General features: G+C 41.8%; 1 protein-coding gene across 11 annotated transcripts in view; it reads left to right on the top strand.

The window, feature by feature from the left end:
• Positions 1-234: 234 nt before the first annotated feature.
• The window catches only part of STK33 (serine/threonine kinase 33), a 229,368-nt gene continuing 216,902 nt past the window's right edge, over positions 235-12,700 (top strand). For 9 of the 11 annotated variants that reach the window (XM_030919023.1, XM_030919020.1, XM_030919019.1 and 6 more), the window contains exon 1: positions 235-380. The gene's annotated coding sequence lies outside the window, so the exon portion shown is untranslated. Of the gene's footprint in view, positions 381-486; positions 719-12,700 lie in introns of those variants that run through there. The other 2 variants (XM_030919014.1, XM_030919013.1) reach the window with 1 other exon arrangement.

Below are 12,700 nucleotides of genomic sequence, written 5' to 3'. Positions count from 1 at the left end.
AGAGTGGCCTGAGCATCAATCACCTCAGTACCGTGATATTCCTACTACAAAGCTTTATTTTACGTAACATATGGCTGCTCCTCTGTGCCCCAGACGGGATATTAGGTCCATTTCTAAGGGGAGCTGCCCTTGGGCGCGCCTGGGGCTGCACTCGGGGCACGTGGACGCCGTTGTGCAGCCGGCACCTCTGGGCCAGTCCCCGCGGCTTGGAGAAGGGGCTTTGCACACGCCGCCGCTCTTTGTCCCCGCGCGGCCCCCGTCCACCGGCCTGCGGCTGCTCTGCGGACCGAAAAGTTTCTCCCGGTGCAAAATTCCGGGCTCAGCGACAGCCTGCGCCAAGTGTGCGCACCTGTAGGAGACCCGCCCGTCAGCCGGCCGCGGTGAGTGGTCCCTGGAGTCACAGCTTAGGGCGGGCCCGAGGGATGGGGCGGGTGGCTCGGGGCGCAGCCGGCCCAGGCCGTTGCTATGGCAACGTGGTGGGCAAACGGGCCTCTGGGTCTCTCGCTGCCAGTCGGCTGGCGACCTCCCAGCGGACGGACCGGGCTGAACCCGCGGACCCCTCCGAGTGTCTCCCGGGACCCAGCCGTTGGGACCCCATTTCCCCCGGGTCCGGTATTTGGGGTGGTCTCTGTCTGCCCCGGTTCATCTCCACCGTCTCACCTCCACCCCATCTTGGGACGTGAAACTTTTTGAAAGTATAAAGCGAACTTACTGTAGGGTAAGTGTGTGGGAAACATCCTTAGAACTTCTGAAGGTGTGTTTCTTTCTTTTTTTAAATCTCCTAGAGCCTGGTACCTAAGTAGGACCTCATTATATGGTAGGTTTCTTGTTGCCCTTAAGATAGTCTCTTACACCTAGAGGATGCACATAGGAGGTGATAGGATGACATAAAGCAGCCCCGTACTGGCTGTGTGGACAGGTAATTTAAGCACTCTCCCTCAGCTTCCTAAATGTAGATTATAATTTCTCATAAGGTCGTGGGTTTCAGTGAACCTATATGTGAAGCTCTTTTGTGAACCGTACATGTAAAAAGCACTTGAGCATTAGTTGTAAGGGATATTTGCATGCTAAAAGTGGTCTGGTGCTCCCCGTCCCATATCACCAGCTAAGGAGGACCTTCTTTTTTGACCACCAAATGACTCCAATATCCAACCAGAAAATAGGATGGTTCTGCCTTGGAAGAGGGCTCTGTGAATGGAAAGGAACATCAAGAAGTTTTGAACCCAAACTCTTTCCTTGTTCTCCAGGCCCATGCCTTTAGACTGTGATGGATATGCAGATATATCGCACATTGAAATTTTTAGCTTGTGTAAATCTCAGTTGCACTCTCAATGAGTCATACCAACCTCTATCTAGTTTGCAAATCAGAAATCTTGGCCTCATCCTTGATACCTTGTACTTTCTTCCTTTCCATATCTAAACAATCGTCAAGTTCTGTTCATTTTATCTTCAAACCAAATCTCAAGTCTGAGTATCTGTGTCTCTGCTACTATCACCCTAGACCAGTCTACCATTATCTGTTGTCCAGTAGTAGCCTCTTAACTAATCTAAAGGTATTTACCCTTTCCTTTCAATATTCCCATCCATTCTTTGCCCTGCAGCAGCAGTAGTGTTTTAACAACTAAAATTTGATTATGCTACCTCCACCGCTCCTCTAGCTCAGAATCCATCATGGCTTCTCGTTATTCTTAGGATGAAGACAAAACTCTTAATGTGGCCTAGAAGTTGGGTGACCATGTACATGACCATCCAGACCAAGATATTTTTGAGAGTAATAGGAAGTACCAGCCTGACCAACATGGTGAAACCCTGTCCCTACTAAAAAATACAAAAATTAGCTGGGTGTGGTGGCGCGGGCCTGTAATCCCAGCTTCCCAGGAGGCTGAGGCAGTCTGAGAATCGCTTGAACCCGGGAAGCCGAGGTTGCAGCGAGCCGAGATCATGCCACTGCACTCCAGCCTGGGCAACAGAGTGAGACTTTGTCTCAAAAAAAAAAAAAAAGTTATTATTTATACTAGGACAAAAAGTCTAACCTGGGTCTCTGTCAGGCAAACTGAGGCAAATGGTTATTCTATATTGGCTTCTTTTCAGACTTTTGTGCCACTTTCCCTCCTACACAGGGCTGTTGCATATGATAGTCTCCCTGCCAGATGTGCTCTTCCTTCTTCTCTTCTAACTCTTATTCACATCTCAGATCAAATATTTCCTCAGGAAAACTGCTTCTGACTGTCTAGGACAAACCTGCTTAACATAGGTTCTTCTGACACCAGTGATTTCTCCTTAGTAGCACTTAATCACAATCGCAATTTAAAATTTGTCTGTGTAAATACTTGAATGATAAGCATTTTCCTATGTCATGAAACAGTCTCTGAAAATATCACATAGTGGTTAGGAGCACAGGCGGACAGCTTAGATCTGAATCCCAGCTCTGTCACAATTCCTTATCTGAAAACTTATGATGCTAGTTGTGTTTTAAAATTCAGAATTTTCACTTTATCGGAAGATGACATGGTATAGACACTGTATCATGTCTAGTGGGGTCTGGGGCAGCACCTTGTAATCAAACACATTAACTTCTCTTTAGTAAAATGAATTCGCCCTAAGTAGGACAGAGATAATACATTGTTTCATTGTCAGTTTAGATCTCATTTTGCAAATGAGTTTGCCACAGGTTTATGAAAACACTTGACTCTTGTTGGAGGCCTAGGTGGGAGGATCGCTTGAGGCTAAGAGTTTGATACCAGTTTGGGTAGCATAATAAGACCCATCTCTACAAAACTTTTTAAAAATTAGCCAGGCGTGGTGGTGTGCATCTGTGGTCCTAGCTACTCAGAAGGCTGAGGTGGGAGGATCTCTTGAGCCCCAGAGCAAACCCCAGGCTGCAGTGAGCTATGATTGCACCACTGCAGTCCAGTCTGGGTGACAGAGTGAGACCCTGTCTCTGAAAAAAAGGAAAAAAAAGAAAACACTTGATTTTCTGAGATTTTTGGGTTTTAGAATTTCAGATGAGGATGAGAATTTCAGATGTGATTCTGCTTTAGTGTAACCTTGAGCCAATCATTTAACTCCTCTGGCCTCAGATTCCTCAACTGTAAAATGGAGATGATACTAGTACCTGCCTATGTCACAGGCTCCATGTCATGCTGTTTTGAGAAGTAAATGAGTTAGTACATGTTAACTGTGTAGAACAGGGAATGGTCCTTCGTCAGTACTATAAAAAGGTCAGTTCTCATACCATTTTTATTAGCTTAGTAGTAACCCACACTATGGATGAAAGATAATTTATTTGCAATTTACTTATTGTTGAATATTTAGACTTCAGGTACAAAATGTAATAATGGATGTCTTTACACTTAAATCTTTTTGCTACATTTTTGATTACTTCAGGTCAGTTCCTAGGCTGGGCATGGGGACGCATGCATGTAAAACCAGCACTTTTGGAGGCTGAGGTGGGAGGATCACTGAGGCCAGGAGTTTGAGACCAGTCTGGGCAACATAGCAAGACCCTATCTCTAAAAAAAAAAAAAAATTAGCCAGGTGTGGTGGCATGCATCTGTAGCCAGCCCCTAATGCTCAGGAGGCTGAGGTGGGAGGATCTCTTTGACCCAGGAGTCTGAGGCTACAGTGAACTTGCCACTGCATTCCAGCCTGGGCAATGGAGTGAGACCCTGTCTCAAAAAAAAAAAAAAAAAAAAATCAGTTCCCAAAAATGAAATTATAGGGAGGTCAAAGGGCAGGGACATTGTGAATGCTCTCAAAACATCAAAACATTGCCATACTGTTTTTTAGAAAGATTATGCCAATTTGCATTGCCACCGTCAGTTTTATGATACCATATTAGCATTATTATTTTAAAAACTTTGCTAATTTCATAGATAAAAATGGCACCTCCTGGCCGGGCGTGGTGGCTCACACCTGTAATCCCAGCACTCTGGGAGGCCGAGGTGGGCAGATCACGAGGTCAGGAGATCAAGACCATCCTGGCTAACACAGTGAAACCCCGTCTCTACTAAAAATACAAAAAATTAGCCAGGCGTGGTGGTGGCCACCTGTAGTGCCAGCTGCTTGGGAGGCTGAGGCAGGAGAATGGTGTGAACCTGGGAGGCAGAGCTTGCAGTGAGCTGAGATCGCACCACTGCACTCCAGCCTGGGTGACAGAGTGAGACTCTATCTCAAAAAAAAAAAAAAAAAAAAAATAAATAAATAAATAAAAATAAAATAAAATAAAATGGCACCTCCTTATTTTAACTCACATCTGTCATTATTAATATGTTTTAAGTGTTAAGAAATCCTATTGTTAGCTATTGGCTATTTCTTTTTTGTGAATTGCCTACAAAAGCTTTTTGATGGTTTTTGTGTTAGAGTCTTAGTTTTTTCTTATCAATTGTTTGTTTGATTTTTATCTTCCCCAGCCCAGGCAGGAGCCACTATTCTGGGCTTTGGCTGGAATTAGTTGGATAAATTATCCCTGGAGCATGGGGCGAGTTGTTACTTGTACATGGCAAGGTAGAAAACTGTTTCAGAGGCTGTTTCTTGGGGGAAAAATCTGGAATCAAGACCGGGCTGATTGCTTGTTTATCTGAACTTTGAGTCAAACAGGGCTTGGAAGAAAGAGAGCATCCAGGTAGGAGGCAAAAACCAAGACAGATAAGGAAAGGCAGAGTAATTTTCAAAGCTGGAGGAGAGAAGCTGCAATCTCTTTTTTTTGTGGAGACATTGCAGTTTCCTGTATGGAGGACGAGGGAATGCTGGGGGCACTGTCTTGGCCACGCACTGAACCATGTGAACTCTTGATATAATGAGGATATTAACCCTTCTATGTGGGGCATTTTCCCCACAATTGCCCTTTCATTTATGATGGCTTATGATTTATAGAAATTAAAACAATTTTATGTTGTCTGCCTGTTGATCTTTTCCTTTATGATCCATTGCTTTTATTCTTAGAAAGTCCTTCCCGTGAAGAGAACAGCTACCTATCTGCATTTTCTTTAAAAATGTTATTTTGTAATGTCAGCAAATCAAGAGGTAAAATAAGTACAAGAAAGCTGAGTAGTGTGATGTCCAATAAAAAACCTAAAAGAGGATGATACAAAGGTGGGTACTTGTGTCTTCCTCATGTGTTCTTGAATCAAGGAGTAGAAAAGAGCTTATACTGCTTGCTGTAAGGGAGATTTAGGAAGGCTGTTTCTGACGGTTGTTTGAACTGATGGCTGTTTCAACCATTGACTTATCTGTCACACATTGTAGAAGCTTATCCTTAGAGACTTACAGAAGAAGTATCCTTCTGAAAGAAAAGATGTGTTATTTGGAGCTATTTTCTACTTTTATTCGTCTGATGATACTGTGTAGTACTTCAAACACCTCTAGTTGTTAAATACTGAGAAATAACTTCCCTGTTTTCAGAAAGAGGCTTACAAAATGGAAAATGCAATATAAAATTAATTGCTGACTTTTTTGGCGTTGTTAAATTGGTATGCCTTAAGATGCGATTCAGAAAGAATTTCCTTTCCTGCTGAACTCCACTATATATGAGTGAGGCTAATTGTGTTTTGTTTATCTTAGAGCTCTAGAATATGAAGAATGGACATCTTATTGTTAAGCTTTATTAATATATATTTTCTTAGTTTATTAACTAAAATAAATTGTAGAGTGCATAAGAAATGACTAACCTCACAAATCCCACAGTTTTATTGACCTGAAGTTGTTTTATTTTAAAAGGTTTACAAGGTGAGGGGCAGTAATTTTAATAATTAGAATGTCCTTTCTACATATAATGGACTAATGATCTTTCTTAACCATTGACTTGTCAGTTAAGGTCAATAAGGATGTGGTATTACATTAGAAATAAATTAAGAAAAAACAATTTTCTATTGATAAAGATAAGTTCACTTAGGAATACTATTATTGATTCTTATTTTTGATAAAGTTATTTAGTAAACAATATTGACCATTATAAACATTCATTCAATAAATATTTATGGGGTGCTGATCATATGCTAGGCATAGTTCTAGAATATTGTATTATATCTTTACTTTTATAGTGTACGTGTGAAAAGTTTGCTTGTGATTCAGTATTCTTAACATGAGTTGATGATTATTTGGAAAAATTGGCCATTTGGACTCACACATATTAATTCAGAGACTTATAAAAAAGCCTTAAGTAAAATGTTCATGCAGTCTCCAAGGTTGAGATGTTGGAAATTGAAAGTTCTACTCTGTTACTTTGTCATTATCATGGTAGAATGCTTGTCTACAACAGAGCTCACTGGGAGAGAATCCATTTACCATTTACCAAAGGCAGTACATCTGAGGCTCAGGTTCTTAGACTTGAATTCTTTCAAGTTTGTTTGCTGCCAGCAAATCTAACATCGAGGCTCTTACATCTGCTGTAAGGAGCTCAGCTTCCAAACAGCTGAAATATTGGGAAGAAAGCAAATGTTTATCCTTGGATATTTTTCATGGAAATCCAATTAATTTTCTTCTCAGTCTTCTTTATTTTGGTTTTCAGTTTATGGCAATAAAATTCAGCATTTTTCATATTTGTTATTATAAAAGTAAACACCAATATCCAGCAGTGATTTTCAAGTTAACTTCTTTATTGCTTTTCTGTCATATCTCTTTGATGGTACATATAATATGTAAACTTGGCTCCTTTTTATAGTTACACCTCACTTTTTTATTGAGATATAATTTACATACCATAAAATTCACCCTTTTAAAGTACGCACTAGTTAAACAGTAGTGACACTAGCAATCATAACTACTATTTAATTCCAGAACATTTTTATCACCCCCAAGAAGAATCCTCACATCCAATAGCAGTCATGCCTTGTTCTCCCTTTCCCTGAGCCCCTGGCAAACATCAGACTTTCTCTAGATTTGCCTCTTATGGAAATTTTATATAAATGGAATTATACAATATGTGGCATTTTGCATCTGACTTCTTTCACTTAGCATGATGTTTTCAAAGTTCATTTCTGTCGTAGTATGTATCAGTCCTTTATTCCTTTTTATGACCAAATAGAATTCCATTGTATGGTACATTTTGTATATCCAATCATCAGTTGATGACCATTTGGGTGATTTTCATTTTTTTTTTTTTTTTGTATTTTGAGTAATACTGCTAAGAATATTCATGTACAAGTTTTTGTGTGAACATGTATTATCAGTGTTCCTGGGTTCTCTAGGAGTGGAATTGCTGATTATATGGTAACTCTGTGTTTAACTTTTTGAGGAACTGTCAAACTGTTTTCCAAAGTGGCTGTACTATTTTGTATTCCCAACAGCAATGTATGAGGGTTCTGATTTCTCCATAGCTTCACTAGAACTTGTTACTGTCTTTCTGAGTATAGCCATCCTAGTATGTGTGAAGTGGTATTTCATTATGGTTTTGATTTACATTTTCCTGATAACTGATGATGTTAGGATCTTTTCATGTGTTAATATGGAAGATCTGCAATTTGTATATCTTCTTTGGAGAAATACCTATTCAAATATTTTGTCTGTTTTTAATTTGGGTTGTCTTTTTCTTGTTCAGTTGTAAGAGTTATTTATGTAGTCCGGATATTAGACTCTTCTCAGATAATTGATTTGCAAATATTTTCTTGCATTTCGTAGATTGTCTTTTTACTTCCTTGGTAGTGTTCCTTGAAGCACAAAAATTTTTAATTTTATAAAGTCCAATATATTTTTTCTTCGGTTTAGGTGCCATATCTAAAATACACTATTGCCTAATACGAGGTCATAAAGATTTACCCGTATGTTTTCTTCTAAAAGTTCTGTAATTTTAGCTCTTATATTTAGATTCTGGATACATTTTGAGTTAATTTTTGTTTATGATTTGAAGTAGATGTCCAGATTCGTTCTTTTATGTGTAGCTATTCAGTTGTCCTAACTGTTTCTTGTACACTTCATTTCACTTGTTAAAGTCAACTCGTCAGGCATGTTTTGGGGAGACAAAATTTGGCTGATTCCTTGTCACTCCAGTTATATGCCACCATCCTACACAGAGGACATTCCAGGCAAAGAACCATTCCATATTGCTAACAGGACTTTGGCTCCAAGTTTCCATGTAGGGATATAATTTGGTGAATTAGTGCTATGGATTGAATGTTTGTGTCCCCTCAGAATTCATATTTTGAGGTCTAAATCCCCAGTGTGATGGTATTTTGGGGCATTTGAAAGGTAATTAGGTCATGAGGGTACAGCCCTCATGAATGGTACTAGTGACCTTATAAGGGGATGGAAAGATGAGAGTGCTCTCTGTTCTCCACCATGCGAGGACACAGCAGGACGATGGCCATCTGCAAACCAGGAAGAGTACCCCCACCAAGCATCAAATCTGCTGGTGTCCTGGTCTTGGACTTCTCAGCCTCCAGAACTGTGAGAAATAAATGTTTGTTGTTTAAGCCACCCAGTTGATGGTATTCTGTTAGAGCAGCCTGAACTAAGATAATTGGTCTGTTGAGGATGTAAGCTTCAAGTCTGCTTCGCTGTCTAATCTCACTTAAGGCCTCTAAGTAGACCTATATGGGTGCCTCTTTGCCGTCTTTTTTTCAGGATTGTAATCTGATTCCCACTTGACCCCTTGGTGAAAGGGAAGAGCAAAGGAAGGATTGCCCTCTCCCAAGGTGAAAAGGCCTTAAGATTTTCCTTACAGCCTCATGGGAGAAACAGGAAGGGCCATGAGAACCTTTCCACAAAGAAAAGATGATGATCCTCAAGGGAAGAAAGAACTTTTCATTTTTTTTTTTTTTTTTTTTTTAACCTTCCATTGAAAACTCCTTCTTCTGGAATTGTGACCCAGTTGAACTGTGGCTTGTTCAGAACTCCTTTTCTTGGAGTGGAATGATAGGGAGGTGTGCCTCATGTTCTTCCCAGAGGTTCAAGTGTGCAGTGGGAAAAAGCTTAGGATCGGTGAGCTCAGGCTCACCTGGGTTCAAATTTTGGTCCTGCATTTCTAGCTTTGGTTCCTTTTTCTATGAAATGGGGCTTATAATTATAATTTCCCAGAATTCTGAAAAGCAAATGTCATAGGTAAAGTGCCTAACAAATATGTAGCCCTTCAATAAATGCTAGTTTCCCATCTCTATGTTTTCAAATTTTCTAATAAATTTGTATAAATGCAGTGTAAAAAACTCCATAGAGTCTTAGAGTTGGAAGGGATCTTCATACTTGTTGTTATAAATAATACTTTGCTGAATCTGTTATAGTTCTTTTCATGTTTGTTCACTTGATTTATTGTTTTTGTTGATCACCTACTGTGCATCAGACACCATTCTGTCTGTCACAGATCACTGAGGGAGAGATGCCAGATACACATGACACACAGCCTGGCATGCGGTTGCCACTGCACTCATCCCTCACTTCTTTCATTTGAGTCATTCACTTACTAAATTATGAGCCAGATACTATGCTAGGTTTTTGGGATACAAAGATAAAAAGATACACTCCATGTTGAGCTCATAATCTGTTGTGGAGGGAAAAAAAGCCAATAATTTTTTTTGTTTTTTAGACAGAGTCTTGCTCTGTCACCCAGGCTGGAGTGTGGTGGTGTGATCTTGGCTCACTGCAACTTCCACCTCCCGGGTCCAAGCGACGCTTCTGCCTCAGCCTCCCGAGTAACTGGGATTACAGGTGCCCGCCACCATGCCCAGCTAATTTTTGTAGTTTCAGTAGAGACAGGATTTCACCATGTTGGCCACTCTGGTCTCAAACTCCTGACCTCAAGTGATCCGCCCATCTCAGCCTCCCAGCGTGCTGGGATTACAGGCGTGAGCCACTGTGCCCAGCCCAAGCCAAGAAATTATAATCCCCTGTGGCAGGTGCTGTAACAGACACATTGGTTGGTGTGAAGGGAGATGGAGGAGAGCACTTCTGTGCCTGCTTAGGGGAAGTCAGGGAGGGATGAGCAAAACGGAAGAGGAAGCTGAGGCAGAAGGAGCAGCAGACTCAAAGGCCTAGAGGTGGACAAGCATGTAAGTCTTAGAAGACATTGAGATCTAGAAGAATAATGGCAGACAATAACTCAACAGGCTAGCATGCCATTTTACAAAGAGCCTGTTATGCCAGGTTGAGATTTGAAGTCAGTTTTTTTTTTTTTTTTTCGAGATAGAGTCTGGCTCTGTTGCCCAGGCTAGAGTGGAGTGGCATGATCTCGGCTCACTGTAGCCTTTGCCACGTGGGATCAAGCCATCCTCCCATCTCAGCCTCCTGAGTAGCTGGAAGCACAGACATGCACTGCCATGCCTGGCTAAATTTTTTGTTCTTCGAGATGGAGTTTTGTTCTTGTTGCCAAGGCTGGAGTGCAATGGCGCGATCTTGGCTCACTGCAAACTCCACCTCCCGGGTTCAAGCAGTTCTCCTGTCTCAGCCTCCCAAGTAGCTGGGATGATAGGTGTGCCCCACAGTCTCACTCTGTCACCCAGGCTGGAGTGCAGTGGCACAGTCTCAGCTCACTGCAACCTCTGCCTCCCGGGTTCAAGCAATTCTCCTGCCTTAGCCTCCCTAGTAGCTGGGACTACAGGCGCCCACTACCACGCCCGGCTAATTTTGTATTTTTAGTAGGGGTGAGGTTTTACCATGTTGGTCAGGCTGGTCTCAAACTCCTGACCTCAAGTGTTGCCCGCGTTGGCCTCCCAAAGTGCTGGGATTACACGTATGAGCCACTGCGCCTGGTGCTAATTTTTAATTTTTGTATTTTTTGTAGAGACAGGGTTTTGCCATGTTGCTGAGGCTGGTCTTGAACTCCTGGGTTCAAGCAATCTGCCTGTCTCAGCCTCCCAAAGTGCTGAGATTACAGGTGTGAGCCACCAAGCCTGGCCTGAGGTCCATTTTGTTGGATAAGACAGAAACACAATTTGTAGTTAATTAACATCTGTCTTGGACTTGCTCTTCTTCTAAGGCTAGCTTAAAAAAATCATTTTTGGCTGGGCATGCCTGTAATTCCAGCACTTTGGGAGGCCTAGGCGGGCGGGTCACCTGAAGTCAGGAGTTCGAAACCAGCCTGGCCAACATGGTGAAACCGCATCTCTACTAAAAATACAAAAATTAGCTGGGCGTGGTAGTGGGCATGTGTAGTCCCATCCTCTTGGGAGGCTGAGGCAGGAGAATTGCTTGAACCTGGGAGGCGAGGTTGCAGTGAGCTGAGATTGCGCCACTGCACTCCAGCCTGGGTGACAGAGTGAGACTCCATCTCAAAAAAAAAAAAAAAAAAAAGGTTGGGCGCAGTGGCTCATGCCTGTAATCTCAGCACTTTGGGAGGCCAGGGTGGGTGGATCACCTGAGGTCAGGAGTCTGAGACCAGCCTGGCCAACATGGTGAAACCTCGTCTCTACTAAAAATACAAAAATTGGATAAGCCTGGTGGTGCATGCCTGTAATTCCAGCTATTTGGGAGGCTGAGGCAGGAGAATCGCTTGAACCCGGGAGGTGGGGGTTGCAGTCAGCTGAGATCGCACCACTGCACTCCAGCCTGGGTGACTCCATCTCAAAGAAAAAAAAAAAATCATTTTCTTTGTCTTTTGTCTGTAGCATTTTCTCTAAGAATCTACTGTTTTGGGCTTTTTGCCTTCCTCATTGTCTTCATATAGCATCCTGCCTAGATTAACTGCCTGTTTACCTTAGGGTTATAACCTTTCACTTCATGGAGAGCTCCCTCTGTGGCTGTATGCTTTGTCTGAAAGGGTCTATCTCCTGTTTGCCCTGCACTTAGTAACAGGAAAGACCTTTCCTACAGGATGGCTGAGACATTGTAGAGAGAGAGCTGTTGGAGAAGGGCTGGGTATAAGGGGGAAGATGCCTAAACCAGAGGTTTATCTTCTGGTGCTTCTGATGTTGGCATTATCACAGTCTTGCTCTGATCATCGCCCATAGTCTCTTACTGATTGGCCTTGCTCCAAGGCTGTGTCTCTCAGGCCTCTCTTGCCCTGCCTTATTTGTGGTATTAATAACTGAGAGTTGAGGAGTGACCCAGCAGCTCAGGAGTTCTGGTCTTGTTGAGCAGCCATCCTTAATGTATCCAGTTACAGTATTCATTCTCTCAAGACACAGCCCGAGCTGGCATTTCAGACATGAAGGAATGTGTATGAAGTTCCAGACATCACTCATGTAGGACTTAGTTCTGGAATCCTCCCTACATTATGAATCATTGAAGGAACCGGCATTGAAAGAAGATGGGTGAGAGGTGAGAAGGGAGGGTATGATAGCTATTTGCAAATATTTGAAGAATTGTTCAAGTATAGCAAAGACCCAGATTTTGGTCTTGGGTTCAGGCCCTACAACTTACTAGCTTTGTTTTCTTTTTTTTTTTTTCATCTAAATTCCTTTCAGCCTGAAATCATTCTGCAATTCAATAAATGTAACAGGCAGTGATTGTACTGATTAGATCTGGATCCTTGAGGCAGATTGAGTGGCAGCATTTTAGCTTTTTGAGCTCAGCCACCAGTGAATTGAAATTGTAATGGCTGTATTCATTATACTCAGAATAGAATGTTATTAAAGCCATTCCTTAGTCCCATATTACCTCTGTTTTACAGACTAATTTTTTTCAATAGGATTTCCTTAATTGTCTCAAATGTTTCATTCCTAGAATACTTGAAATGTCTGATTGCTATAATCTCCAGAGAAACTCAACAGTCTTAATTACATCTAGTGTTTTTTTATTTGATTTGATTCTTTAGATGAGATTAGAAGTAACTTAT

This window comes from Rhinopithecus roxellana, chromosome 15, assembly GCF_007565055.1.
Source record: "Rhinopithecus roxellana isolate Shanxi Qingling chromosome 15, ASM756505v1, whole genome shotgun sequence".
Lineage (NCBI taxonomy): Eukaryota > Metazoa > Chordata > Mammalia > Primates > Cercopithecidae > Rhinopithecus > Rhinopithecus roxellana.
Note: the sequence above shows the minus strand (reverse complement) of the source record. Positions and strands in the feature narration are given on the sequence as shown.